This window comes from Pollicipes pollicipes, unplaced genomic scaffold, assembly GCF_011947565.3.
Source record: "Pollicipes pollicipes isolate AB1234 unplaced genomic scaffold, Ppol_2.1 Scaffold_3087;HRSCAF=3621_pilon_pilon_pilon, whole genome shotgun sequence".
In the NCBI taxonomy this organism is placed as follows: domain Eukaryota; kingdom Metazoa; phylum Arthropoda; class Thecostraca; order Pollicipedomorpha; family Pollicipedidae; genus Pollicipes; species Pollicipes pollicipes.
In genome coordinates, this window is record NW_023596225.1 from 32,371,827 (window position 1) to 32,385,764 (window position 13,938).

The following is a 13,938-nucleotide window of genomic DNA, read 5'->3' on the forward strand; positions in this document are numbered from 1 at the left end:
CACATCCTGAGGCCAGGCGTAATCGTTCGGCGCCGTGCTGCACTTATTTCGTTTGCAGCACTCAGCACCAATAAACGCTGGCACAGGTTCGCCATGGCACTGTATTTGCTTGATTATGAGCCGGACGCGGATGGTCAAAGACACCGAAGCAGTTCCCCACCGCAAGGCCGACACAGCGTCTCCATGGTGACGAAAAACATCGTACCACGCCACAGCAGCCGAAACCAATCAGGAACCGGCACGGATGAGCTCCGTGATTCTACCCCCCCCCCCTCCCCCGAGCTCCCCACTCGTGACAGAACGAGCGGAAACGGCGGCGTCGCAGTCAGCACGGCGCCCTCCCTCAGGATCGCTTACCGGCAGTAACGGAGCCGCTTCACACCGGAGGAGTCCGCCGGGCCACACACATAACACAGCTCACCACCGTCGAACCCCTATGAGACTTTGTATGACGGACACGGACGAAATGAGGCGGCTGCACCGGGGGCAGGCAGCCAACCGACACAGCGTAGACCCCGACGACGGCCTACAGCAGCCCCTGCCGCTTCAGGTCCTCGAACGTCTTGCGGTTGACCACGTTGCCCTGCGAATCCTCGTACTCCTCCTCGGCGTCGGCCTGCCACCTGCCGGAGGTCTTCTGCACCTTGAGCCGCTCCCAGAGCGCCAGAGCGTCCTCGATCTGCGTCACGTTGGCGAAGTGAGCCGTGTTCGGAATGCCCAGGCAGCGCATGCCGTTGGCGTGCCGCCACTCGGCGAAGTGACGCTGGAACGCCTTGGGCCCCTTGTAGACGAAGTTGCCGCATATCTCGCAGGTGTAGCTGATGTTCAGCCCGTGCAGCTTGTACAGCCAGTAGGGGATGGGCTTGCCGTCCCAGCCGAGCGGCAGGTTTTGGGGTTGTAGGGCACGTCGTCTTCCTCGTCGTCGCTGTCGGGCTCGCTCGCCTCGGCGTCCGACTCGTCGCGCTCGCCGTCCGTGCGCGCCTGACGCCGCTCCACGTTCTCCTTGGTGGCGGCGCGCTGCTCCGAGAGCGACTCCACGAACCAGTACACCTGCGGCACGGCCGCACGCCGTCAGCGGCGCCGCAGTCGGTGCGACAGTACGGCACCCGCCAGGCGCTGACACACAATGAACGACACCGGTGACAATAATACCCCTTTGTTTTCTTGCTGCAGTCTTAGTTTTTACCGCAGTTCATGGCAAGTTGCCACATATTCGTCTCAAGATCTGAGCCGGGATACTGCATGGTTAGAAGGCAACCACACCTCTGAATATGCCAAGAGCGCACAATTTTCGTATGTTTGGGTAACGTCGAGGATGCCGGGCAAAGAATATGCACATCTTGCCTTCCTACTCCGCACCATTCTACAAATTTTCCCCGCACACCAATCTAATTTCGCGAAGCATGGGGGGAGGGGAGGGGGGAACAGGGGCGGGAGACGAGACAGGACACACTAGGGACGTGCCAACGGAGAAAGGACACACGAATAGGATGCAACAGCGGAACGGGCACGCCCCACTGGGAGCATGACGTATGGGGAGCTGGCGGGGAAGGCATTTTGGTGCCTCACTCAACTGCCCCACTACGTAACATAACGGTGGTCTCAGTCCAATATCCTGTTAAAACAATGAGCGAACTCAAAAACCTTCAGAATCCTACGATATTGCTGAAAATACAGTAACGTACGCATGCTGCCGCAAGTCTCCCACAACATAAACACTTTTAGTGCTCGAAGTTCACATCCAACATTCCACACGACTATGCTAGCCTTCACTGACCTGGGCCTCGAGGAATGCCAGGTCGCGAGACTTCTCCGCCTCCTTGTTCTTGCCGGCGCGGAGGTTCTGCTTCTTGGCGAACAGCGACTGGTCCACGTCCTGCAGTCGCTCCCTGAGAACCACCCACTAAATTAACCGGATCGGTCCCAAACCATACTCCCCCGTGCACAGAAGTAAGCCGTACGCAGTTACCGCAACCTCATTCGACGGAAAGTCGCTACAACCGCGAGTGGGTCGTGCGAGTTCAGGCGAGTCGAGAACGGTCGAGCCGTCTCACAGAATCAGTGGCGCACCAACCCCCGAACTAGCAATGATGCTCAGGAGGAAGGCCCTCTGTTGGGAAGAGAAAATATTATGGATTGACACCCACCCGTCGACCCGCCTTGAAATTTCACGCGCTAAACCAATCACATTACTTCTGGTGCCAGATGCAGGGTTCGCACCTTCGATGAACAAATTCCACGTGGCGTTGGCACCTTCTATTGACAATAGCCCTTCCGCCAGGTACCTTTTGTAGACACTAAACACGCCACGGAGCCGGATCCTTCGACAGGAGACAAAGCCGGCCGGCAGCTGTCCCGCGCGCGGCCCACTGTGCCGTACCTTTCGTGGAGAAGAGCCGCTGGGCGCGCTCCTCGAGCGTGCCGCCGCACTTGAGGCCGAGCGCCATCAGCGCCGATTTGAGCCGGTCGAGGCCGAGCGAGGCGAGCTCCTCCCACGAGGAGAAGGCCGACAGGTCCAGGTGCGCGCCGCCGTGCTCAGCGCGCCGCCCGTCTCCTTCGGCCAGCCAGGGAACGTTCCTGGGAAGACGGAGAGGAGGCTAGTCCGAGGCAGAGCGCGAGATCACACACGCGGCCTTACATGTAAGGATAGGCACAGGGGTACGGGATGGGGGAGCAGGTCAGTGACAGGGTCACACAGGACTTCGCAAGGCAGGGCACGCTCTGAGATGGAGAGGAACACATCAGACACTCGGGGATGTTCGTGTCATCGCGGTTGGTGGGAATGCCCCCAGCTGCGGCCACTTGACTTCACAGACGGTTGGGAGTGTCAGGGCCCTGGTCATAGTCTTGCAGGATGGGCCAAGTGTCAGAACTCTAAGACAAAGCGGACGGAAGGTCTTAACACCTCGCGGGGTATTACGGAGGGCAAGAGGAGGGGAGCACGGGGACTGGGGAGCGCTACGCGTCGCCTGACAAAGAAATAGGAAAGTTTTCCTGCGTGCTCGCGGCGAGAAAAGCGATGGAATGCTACTAAACATGTCCAGTGGATAGAAGGTCCAAACGAGAATCACGTACAATCCAGAGGCGCAAAGCCTACAGAGGATTGTGATTTACGTCACTTAGACGTGCTGACGTCAAGCTTAGCATACCATGAAGTGATTTAAAATGCGCCATGCAAGAAGTGAATGTCAAAAAGATAAATCCAGCCAAGTGGACAACATAATTGAGCAATATCATTGTAAACTTCCACTTTCCTGGCTGAAAGTCACCTGGCACGGCAACATCCAGCCGCAGGCCTCACCTGCTTCCCACTTCTTGTTGAACTCCTCCAACACGGTCTTGATGCTCTCCTCGACGTCTGTCAGCGGCTTCACCCTGAGAAGGTAGTCGTGCAGGTAGTCGAGCAGCGTCTCCAGATAGGCGCGGTACTCGGAGTTCTTCCGGTCGCGCGGCACCTCGAACAGCTGGTCGAACACGCTGAGGTAGGTGACGTAGTCGACCTTCTCGACGCCCTTGAGGTTGACGTACTTGGTGTAGCACTCGTGCATGTCCAGGTACTTGCCGTAGCCCTCCTCGTCGGTGAACTCGGCCATCACCGTCTCGTCGTTGCTCTGCTCGCGAACCTTGTCCAGCTCGTCGAAGTCCATCGACATGGGCACGCTGATCTCGTTGGGGTGGCGCTTATGGAAGTCCTTGATGGTCTTCAGGCGGTTGTAGAACTCGGCGAACTCGTTGGGCCCGGAGAGCGCGGCCACCTCCTCCTTTCGCACGCCGTCCTTGTCCTCATACAGGTCCTTGAGCATCTGGCTACAGTCGAGGTGGCGGTCCAGCATCAGCTTCAGCCTGTGGTCGGAGTTGATCCGGTCCCGGTTGGAGGACTTCTTGTGCAGCATCTCTTTCTTCATGGCCTCGATCAGGCGCTCCCGTTCCTCATGCTTACTTCTCTGCTGCTCCAAGAGCGTTTCCATGGCTGGAGTCTGACAGCACAAGCCTCAATGGTCGCCGTTTGCCACACAGTGTAAATAGGTTCCTGCAAACATAAGAGAGTGGGTTCTGAATAGTTGTCACCATACACAACATCAGAAGTGTAACTGAGAAGAACTGTATACCTGGCTCACCCAAAACATGCAACAATCAAATGTGAGTGTCATATAACAATGCCATGGACTTGAAACAGAGCACATTTTAAGTTGTATATCTTCACATGAAGTATATGTTGAAAAACCGTAGATGACCGAGGGAGTGTTGATGTTCCCCAGGTGGTAGTCATCATCATTGGGGCTTTACAACACACTCAGCTGCTGGGGCCATATGGCCTTGCTACGTCCCTCACCCTGCCATGTCTCGCCATGCCCCATCACACCAAAGCTCTTAAAAACACAAGTGTCCAGAGATGTGGTGATAATGGATTAAAACATACTTTGAGCAGTAGAATTCATGAACATCTCCTCACAAATTGTCATTTCTGGAGCACAGAGGGTAATGGGGAAAGAGAACATTCTGTTCAGTGCTATCATGCAAGGCAAAGCACAAAATGCCTGATGACATAATATGTGATGTTTTCTTATGCAAAATGTTTCAAGTTGCATGATGGACAGAAAGCAAACAAATATTTGGAGGCTGTGTCATTCATGCTCTAAAACTTTTGCAAAAACATGATGTAGATTGATGATAGCATGATAACACCATGGTACAAGTGATGCTAGAAGTGGTGATGGCATTTGATAGTCATTGACCCTGAGGGTACAATAATGGCAGCCACACCCGGGCAACTCAGGATATGGTATTACTGTATGCACACTACAGTTCACTATAAATTTTACATTTCCCTTTCAAAAACACTTTATATCCATATGCTTATGCAAGGCCAGGAGCAAGGCCAGAATTGACTGCAGGTATTAAAGGCATCATTGAATATTCTTAAGCCAGTGTGAGGGAATATTGCCATCAGTCTTTGGTCTTTTGGCAGAGCAGTCTTTTGGGGGATTCAGTCTTTTGGAATCTAGTTAGCATGGTACTAGCTTTGTAGCAATGCAATCCTGCCAATGTGAGGTAGGTTCATTATGGTCAAAATTGGGAATATCATCTTCTGACATGCAAATTTCTTGTTGCTCTTGATGCACAATAATTTGTCTATGTTGTAGCAATGACACTGATGATCAGAAATGCTCAGTTTCAAGGGAGCTGACATTTGCAATTGTGATGAGCATGAATTTACCTATTTTGTGATTATTTACGATATGTCCGGTCAGGGTGTACTTTCCTACCTAACGTTAGAAAAAATCATTGTACACCATTCGTCGTGTTTAGGGCAGGACATATCGTAAATCATCTCAAAACAGGTAGAATCATGCCCCTACCTTCGAATTTCAATAACTTCGATGGCGAGCTCCCGAGCGCCGCGCGCACCGCACCGCCTGGACTCCCTAGCGCCGTTTCTGCGTTGCCGTTGCGTAAACACAATATTTCTGCTTACCAAGAACTCTATAAAATGTACAGGACCAAGGTAAACCATTCCTCGTGTTTAAGGCAGGACATATCGTAAATAATCACAAAACAGGTAGATTCATGATCTTGCCTTCAATTTTTTTATAATTACGATGGCGAGCTCCCGAGCGCCGCACACACACAGCACCCGAACCGGCGCCATTACTGCGCGGGTCACAACATTACTGCGCATCAAGCAGCATCAAGAACCATAAAAATGTACCGGGCCAAGGTAACAAGAATCCATGAAATTTGATCCTTGACGCCAACGGGACCATGGGTTGCAGGGGGATTGGGTGGGGAATGTAAAGCAAAATGAGAACATGGCAGCTAAATAAAAGCTCACTATATGGCACCTATATATGGCATGGAACATGGATGCCAATGGGATGCTGGGTTGAAGGGGATATAGGGTGGGGAGGTTAGGTTAGGTTAGGTTAGGTTAGGTTAGGTTAGGTTAGGTTAGGTTAGCTAGGTTAGGTTAGGTTAGGTTAGTTAGGTTAGGTTAGGTTAGGGTAGGGTAGGTTAGCTTAGCTAAGCTTAGGTTCTGGTCCATTCTCAGGTTGGGTTAGGTTAGGTTAGGTTAGGGTAGGTTAGGATCGGTTAGGTCAGGTTAGCTTAGCTTAGCTTAGCTTAGCTTAGGCTCTGGTCTATTCTCAGTTAGGTTAGGTTAGGTTAAGCTATTTTAGGTTTGGTTAGGTTAGGTTAGGTTAGGTTAGGTTAGGTTAGGTTAGGTAAGGCTAGTTTAGGATATGCTCTGGAAATTTTGGCCTGTGTTTCATAAATGTACCTAAACTCGATAAGAAACGATTTGGGTTGCTTTATTATTGTTACCTTGGTCCGGTACATGTTTTATGGTTCTTGATAAGCAGAAATATTGCGCTTTCGCAACAATGCAGAAACGGCGCTTGGAGTCGAGGCGGCGCGGTGCGGTGCGTGCGGCGCTTGGGAGCTCGCTATCGTATTTATTAACATTCGAAGGTAGGAGCATGATTCTATCTGTTTTGAAATTATTTACCACATGTTCCGCCTTAAACACGACGAATGGTTTACCTTGGTCCCGTACATTTTGTAGAGTTCTTGGTAAGCAGAAATATTGTATTTACGCAACAGCAACGCAGAAACAGCGCTAGGGAGTCCAGGCGGTGCAGTGCGCGCGGCACTCGGGAACCCGCCATCGAAGTTATTGAAATTCAGAGGTAGGAGCATGATTCTACCGGTTTTGAGATTATTTACGATATGTGCCACCTTAAACACTACAAATGGTGTGCAATGATTTTTTCTAACATTAGGTAGGAAAGTACACCTACACCATATGTCCTGCCTTAAACACGACAAATGGTGTACAATGATTTTTTCTAACGTTAGGTAGGAAAGTACACCCTGACCCAAAAACTATATGAATCATGGACAACATCATTGGCTCTCCTAACAAGACCCAATTTCAGTAGGGCAGTCAACACAAATGCTGAATGACTTGGCTTAACACTGACTTTGAAAAATGATTTAATTACCAATATCATTATTATAGCAGACAATGACTTTGCAATGGTCATGAAAGACTGATTTACCAAATAAATGCATAAAATCAGCATGCAAAGTTTAATTTGAGACAAATCCATGCTGCATTGATTCATACACTATTATGATATGAGCCAAAACTGACCGAACTGGAATGTGACCTGACAAGCGAACAAATGGCAACAAAGTCATGATCTGCATCATTCAGCATGATTTACGAATCCATGGCGAGCCGAATCGCAAAAGCTTTAACCGGACACAGGTCTACTCGAGGCAACAAATCGGTTTTGCGTCACACATATACATACCTACGACAATAGCTCCCACATTAATTCGGTGCGCTTGTGTTACAACCAGCTCAACCAAAACAACCCCTCGTAAAACAACTGCAACGTTTCGATAGCTCCCCGCGTGCGTCGAAACCCGTTTCCCTGTGCCGCTCGTCCTATTCGTCTAATTCCGCAAGCCATACGCTACAATTATGACGCATGCTGCTATAAATACGGCCCTAAAATACAATTGTACTCACTGCATACATACCACACCATAAATAAAGACCCACCATCACCTAGCGGATATACGCTTCGGTGCAGTTTCCCATTCAGCAGAAGTGGGAGGGCTTCAGCCCTACAAATTTTGCAAGAAAGTGGGTAAAATCCTTGGGGAAACCTGTTTGTTGACATGTTTGGGAGGGCAGGCTGTCATTTTCCTCACCGTTCAGCACCACCCTTCCGATCTCTTTTGCGAAACTAAGCTCCTTGACGGACGAGTTACCTTACCTCACCTTATGGTGACCAGGAATTTAAAAGGTCGCTTGATGTGTCGATTCCGGTCTCTTAAACTTCCCGTTCAAGCAACCGAACTGTCTCAAATTAGGAATAATATCGACGTGGGTTGTCATGCACGTCAGCCCAGTGTAAATTGAGCACAGATTTAAACTGTTCAATTGGGGTTGGCGATATTACTACAAGTGGGAGAGCGTTCCAAACATTTACGAGCCGCGTGCTGAAAGATTTTCAACGGAAGCCCCAGTTAGAGGTTTTCTTAGCTTCTTCTAGTGTCCTGTCCAGTAGCGCAAGCGGGGGGCAGGGGGCATGTGCCCACCTTAGGTTCCGGTGGACCCTCACGAGTAAAAGCCCGAAAAGCTATCCAAAGGTCTCATTCATGGGTCCCGGCCCGCAGGACCGGGCACTCAAACGCCAGCCAGATGGCCCTGCGCGCTGATCAGGGGTTTACTTAGTCGTTAGGGTCAATATTTCGATCAGACACCACCAGCAGCGCACAGTCGGCTCCGTGGCAAGGGCCTGAGGGCGCATTTCCCAAGCAGGGACAAAGCCGGAGCCAGCGATTTACATCACTAGGGGCCCACAGCGCCCAACAGGGGCTCTGTACTGTCAAGGGGTCCCGAGCCGACCAAAGGCAGTGTTTGGGGAGGCCCGAAGAGCCTTGAGGGTCCAGCGGGTCCGACGACCAAGGGCCCGATTGGAGGGTCTAAGAACATAATAAACTGGTCGAAGTCTTATTCAGGGGCTCCGACCTGCAAAGACGGACCTGCAGATGACGATCAGAGGGCCCTTTGCGTCGATCGGGGACCCCTGAGTCGATATGGGCCCATATATTAGTCAGGTGCCGCCGTACCACATAGTCGGCTTCGTGTCGGTATGGGCCTGAGGACCCACTTCCCAATCAGCTCTAAAGTCGGGGCCAGTGATCTATACTGGCCGAAGGCCCTGTATATGTCAGGGGCCAACTGCGCCTAACAGAGGGCCTTGTGCTCGTGAGGGCCCCAAGCCGAACAAAGGAAGTGTTTGGTGAGGCCCGGGCGTCCCACCGGAACCGACTATCAAAGGCCCGTTTGGAGAGCATAAGAGCCCGAAGGGTTGACTGCAGGCCACGTAAAAAATCGCGGCCCGTAGGGTCGTGACGAGAACTGCCAGCTTGATGTTTTCTTACACCGTGTCTAAGTCAGCCAGACACCACGAACACCGAACAGTCGGTCCCATGCCCGTCTAAGTCCGTGAGGCCCATTTCCCCAGCAGAAACGAGACCGGGGTCCACGATTTGCAATGTTCGCAGTCCCTAACGCAATGAGGTCCCTGGCCCCTGTATCGGTTGAGGACCACAGTGCCGAACAGTGGTCTTGTGGCGACACGTGGCATCGAGTCGGAGCGGTGTTTGAGGGAGCCCGAAGAGGGGCCGAAGGGCCTCTTGAGACCAAAGATCAAGGGCCCGATGGGATGGCTGAAAGGTCCAAAGGGCTGGCTGTAGATCACATTAAATCACACATTTAGAAATATTCCGTATGTACATTTCACCTGTGTGTTTTTTTAGATTGGTGACAATAACGTATTGGTCTTTATGACAGCGCAAAGTGTTTTTGGAATCTGGTTGTGGAACTGGAAGAGTAAAGCTAAGATTTTGATTTGTCGTGTTACTGTGACTGTTTATTTGTCCAGAGGGCAACCTCAAAGCTGTAAAGAGATTCGCCCGGCGTAATCTTTGAACTGTACGAATTAGTTTTAAAAGACATTGAAAAACGGTATCTTACTATGGTCGTTGTTGCGCGCTCGATGCCCGCCCCTGGCGTTACTCGTAGTCGTCCACGCCGTTCGGTTTCACGAAAACTGCACTCCAAGCCATCTCTATCCTTGCTCCCCGAGATTACAGGCGTATCCATCATTGGGGGTTAATGACGCACCCAGCTGTTGGGGCTATATAGCGTCACCAGCGTCTCACCCTGGCGGGAAGGGCGAGCACCGCGGGGAATCGACTCCATACCTGTGGTTTCCCAGACTCGCAATGGTTAACGCAAGCACGTTAACCACCACACTATCGGCACCCGGTACGAAGGCGTGAGCCTTTTGGTGTCATTTGTTTCACTAGTCGATTCTGCAAAATGATAAACAACGTTCTCAGGGAAACATGGGATTACCTTGTGCGTTTTCAACCCATTTCGACCCACTCCATTCGGCACTAATGGGACCCTTATTTCTGGTAAAGGGCCCCCCTTGAATGCAACACTTCGGGGCATATTCTTGTTCCCGGTCAAGGGCTGAAGGGTCATTCTGCCCCACCGTGGTGTGTTTTCCGGCCGTAATTCTGGCAACACAGGGCGGCATCCCCTGGCCGATCCGGAGACCATTGGAGGGATACATCATATCACATTGGTCCGTCCCCTGACGCGGGAGGCTTTCTGACCGCGCAGTTGGCCCCGGATCGAGGCATGAACCGTCATTAACGCAACAACATCCCTGCTCACCGCAGGTGGTCAAATAATTGGCGCATAGACTCCAGTTGTACTTAACGGGCCAATGCCGGAAAAGGATTGGGCGGCGCACAGTTCGGTACTGGGGGCCCTGACTGACCCAGGGGCTCTAATTTACCTCAGTATGAGCACTCATGGTAAGTTCCTGTTTCCTTTAATTGTCAGAGGACCCCAACCAACGCAAAAGAGACCCTCTGCCATTCGGGCTCCCGTCCCTCCCTGTTGAACAAATCTTCCTCCGACCTATTCGAGGTCCATTTTGACACAGAATGTCCTGTGAGGCACTGTGGATCCCTGAGCGATACAGGAGCCCGACCGATGTAAATCGCGGGCCTGGCCCTGTCCCTGCTTGGGAAATGGGCCCTCAAAGCTCAGACCAACACAGACCCAACTGTTTCGTTGTTCATGAATCGCTGGCCAAATTAGAGGAACGCTCTGTCTCAGGGGTCCCTGTCGGTTCAAGAGATCATCTTACTGATTTTTGAGATCACAGCCCTATTATGGGCGTAAATGTAACACGCAGTGTCCACGCTGCGCGGCCTCAGGATACTGCAACGCCCGGCGTCGAGTTCTTTGTGTAAGATACACAAGCGCGCATGCTCAATACTACGTTACGTTGATTTGCACCACTAATCACTTCTGACTGAATGTTAAATATATCCAGACAAACATGGCGTGGCCATGTTATACAACTTGATGACTCATTTCGATATTCAATCTACATTCGTGGATCCTTGCTATGTCTGTACAACCGAGATAATAATTCCAACAAAGTTTTTGAGCTCTATCGGTTTTAAAAATAAAATTCAGTGAACCATTGTAAAATGAACAGCGCCGGCGATCTATGTTATGAATTCATTTGCTGCGTGACTGTTAGTTTGTTACTATAAACCTAAGGCAGCATTGATCTCGGTGGTAAAATCTGGCCTTTATTCCAGTTATAGAAGGTAAACATGTGTAATATACACGTACACCACACACACATATGTATATATATATATATATATATAGTATAAAAAGCATGTCCTCAATAACAAATGGGCCATGTCCGGCAATTTCTCTTGGGGGTCCTTTACTATCAGGGGGCCTTTGTCAGCCCTCTGCCCCCCCCCTTGCCAAGACTCTGGCTGCGCCCCCCGCTCCTGTCACCTCCGATTTGTGTCTTGTCAGATGCTCCACTGATAGCGACATGCCTCCATTAAATATTTGAAACACCGAAAACCATGAAAACCGGCGGTGACGGCGGTACAGCAAGGGCGGCTGGGGAAATCAGAGCCTCTCACGATACGGCCGCCCCACTTAGTGGACAAAACGCGCCGCTCGTCCCCGAACCCGCTTCAGCTGCTCCTGGTCCAGTTTGCCGAACGGGCCCCTAGGTAATGACGTCATCCTCCAAAAACGGGCGTACTATGGTCCTGTACAGCACTACAGCCTGTTTCGAGCCACCGCGTAAAACGTTCCAGTATTTCTCGTGAATTTTTATGTGGTATTATTTTTACCGAAATGCTCTCTTAATACCGCTGCGATATTGTTGCATTGATCCAGGGACGGCACGACAGGACAGGCAGAGTGTCCTAACGCAGGCTCCAGCGAAAACGAGTCTGACTCTAACATCGACTCCGCTCAGGCTGGAATCGGATTCAGTTTTTACTCCATAGGCTATTCTGCTGAATCGCGTTCGGAAATGATTTGTGCACAACTGACGTCAACACATTCACCTTCGTGGCTCTGTTTTCCGGCAACAAACTTTAAAAAGAAACATCCAGCACGAATCTGCGAATCCCATTTTGCAGCGGACATATCAGATAATATGCTAGCTTTTCCTGTCTACTCATCAGCATCAGGGCTCCACCGTGAAATAGTAGCGCAATTTAAAGAAATTCATTGAAAATCGAGCAGACGACGCTGCAGGCGCACGAAACTGTTGACGTGGGTTAAATGCCCTCGCATGTTCTGGACCAAATTTTTCCACATCCGCGAGGAATTTTTGGCAGTCAACATTTAGTACGTAGTATTAAACGCCATGTTTTTGGTTAACGGGAAGGGGGGGCATATGCTCCGGGGGCTACATGTACGCTCCTGATGCTAACAACCTCTGACGCAGCACCACCTGATCTGCGACTGGTTAGTTGAATCCCTGTAGAGTTCGCGGAGGCTTGACAGTTGGATATATGGTGCACGAATAGCTCGTAGTTGTCCGACGAGTTGCATAAATGTAAAATATTCACAGTAAGGTGACCATTGTTCAATCGCAGCTTGATCAAACTCTGCGCTAGATTTGTCCTTTGAAAGTTGCAAAGTGGAGGAAGCATGGAATAAAAAAATGCATCACTTTCTTTATTGAAAGGTGTCAATAATTATGCAGTTAAGATAGATCTAATTGTCCTACCATCTCCGAGTCTTCTGCATGTTTACGTGCCGATTATAATTGGGGTATTCACATGTATACACACGCACACACACACACACACACACCACACACACACAACCCACACACCCACACCCACCCACACACCCACACTCACACCCACACTCACACCCACACCCAGACCCACACCCACACCCACACCCACGCCCACACCCACACCAACCCCCCCCCCCCCACACACACACACACACACATACACACACAATACACACCCACACCCACCCCCACACACACCCACACCCCACCACACCCACACCCACACCCACACACCCCCCCACACCCACACCCACACCCACACCCACCCACCCCCACCCACACACACACCCACCCCACACACCCACCCACACCCACACCCACACCCCACCCATACCCCCCCCAACCCACACCCCACCCACCCCCCCCCCCCACACACACACGCAAGCACGACACACGCACGCACGCACGCATGCACACACACGCACGTACGCACGCACGCACGCACGCACGCACGCACGCACGCACGCACGCACACACACACGCACACACACATGACGGCGTCGGAACCAACAATCGCCCTGGCTCTGAACAGACCGCTTTGCACAGGTGTAGAAATCCATTAGTGGGGTAATTGTAGCCGTTGTTTTGTTCAACTGTGTTTATTGATGACGAAATCAGCGAAAACGCTGGCGCCCACATCATCTCGTTCATTCTTGGCACGCACACGGGTGGGACCCCCCCCCCCCTTTATTTCCCGCACCTTGACATTATAATTGGCTCGTCTGCCTGGGTCCTCGTTAAGTTTTAATTCACTTATCACATTTCGGTCTTGCCATAAATGTACGTTTAAGCCCCGTTCAAAGCATATCACGATGATTTGCCAGCTTGACACCGACGCAGCTGCTGGGCCGACCACGAGTGTCAAAGCTGAACGGCGACTCGCTCCCTCGCCTGACCTCCAGGGTTACGGCTCCCTATTTGGACGACGCTCCCCACGTTCCGTCCACGATGGGCGGCCCATTATTCACACGGCCACATCCACCGCTCGTAGCTTTCCGCTGCCGCGCATGCGCCTTAGGCAGCGCCTCGTCCAGCACGGAGGCGTCGCTTCCGGCGCTTCTGCGCCCTCGCCTCCCGCCTGCCGGAGCAGGCTTTGCAAGGCACCGCCCCACGGCGCGCCCCTCAGAGGCCTGGAGGCAGACAGCGCGCTCATGGGACGGTGGAGCCTCTCGGCAGACGACGAGCGCCCGGCGCGACCCGC

The 13,938-nt window shown here is 51.7% G+C and overlaps 1 pseudogene; it reads right to left on the bottom strand.

Moving 5' to 3' along the window:
• Positions 1-295: 295 nt before the first annotated feature.
• On the bottom strand, positions 296-7,438 carry LOC119089520 (splicing factor 3A subunit 3-like; annotated as a pseudogene).
• Positions 7,439-13,938: the final 6,500 nt, after the last annotated feature.